Source organism: Lipotes vexillifer, unplaced genomic scaffold, assembly GCF_000442215.2.
Source record: "Lipotes vexillifer unplaced genomic scaffold, Lipotes_vexillifer_v1.1 scaffold36, whole genome shotgun sequence".
In the NCBI taxonomy this organism is placed as follows: Eukaryota; Metazoa; Chordata; class Mammalia; order Artiodactyla; family Lipotidae; genus Lipotes; species Lipotes vexillifer.
The window spans coordinates 4178301-4179510 of NW_006792448.1; positions in this window are offsets into that span (position 1 = coordinate 4178301).

The window sequence follows — 1210 nt, forward strand, 5'->3', positions numbered from 1 at the left end:
AGCTGAACCAAGAAATGTACCAGGGATCCTAAGTTGATTACTTGGCTCATGGGAGTAACTAATGTATTTGGCACTTAAAGGCAATGTTCTTCTGGCCTTAGAAGGATCTGATGCACAAGTTCAAGTTTAAGCTGCTAAACAGATTGAAAAGTAGCAGTTAATTGAGGGCACTCCTGTTTCTCCACAGGCAGTGAGCCATATAGAATTTTAAAAAGAAAGAAAAGAGAGACCTTGGCCTGATACCATTTTCATTAAGACATTACAACACACCTTTATATTCATTAATTGTCAGAATACTGTCCAAGTTCACACTCCAATGGAAAGCAGTCATATTAGGGCAGGATCAGAGTTTTCTGTAGCAAAGTGGTTTTGAGGAAAGTGCAGCATGGACATCAAAATATTTCCTCTCTAAAGGACTGTTACACAGTTCTAGCTTTACTGTGCCTGAAGACAGGTCTGTAAGCTTTCACAGGTTAACCCTGGTTTATCCAGAGAAGTTGCAATTCAGTAACGATAGCATCTTGTTTCAGTAGACAGTAACTTAAGTGCCTGCCTGCCAGACAACATCTTCCCCCTTAGCCATTATCAGGATTAACAATTTGTGATTATTCTGGACTCCAAATATCTGTGGTGTTAATGGTCCTGTGTATTCTGACCCTGTGTCTATATGCCTATGACCTGTGGTGAAGGCTCTTGGCTGTAGTGTGTACATACTCAAAGTCATACCCTAGTCCTTAATCAAGTACACTGGTTTTCAAACTTTGATTGTTAACAGAACTAGATTTTCAAAAGAATAGTAACATAGAAGTGTAATCATCCGATATCTAAAATAGATGGGAGCAGGTCCATATATCAGTTGAAGCGGGAATGGGACCCATAGGCCCACTGTTCAGCCTCCACCTCACTCTTAACAAGCTTCCTAAGGCACTTCCACGAAACCCTAAGCTTTCAAAAACATGGTTATGAAGTATCTTTTTTTAAAAAATCCTTGCTTTAGGTAGAGTAGGCACGGTGATCCGTGCTCTATAGATATTTGCAATCACTTGTGTGTATATGTGTGTGTACTCATGAAATGACCTGAGACAAAGCAATACATCTGAGTAAAATAGGAGGCAGGATATTGCTAGTATGCTACCCAGAACCTTTTATCATATGACTTAAATAAACTTCTTAAGACCTCAGTTGTTTTTGGTTCCTTCCTCTGTAAAAT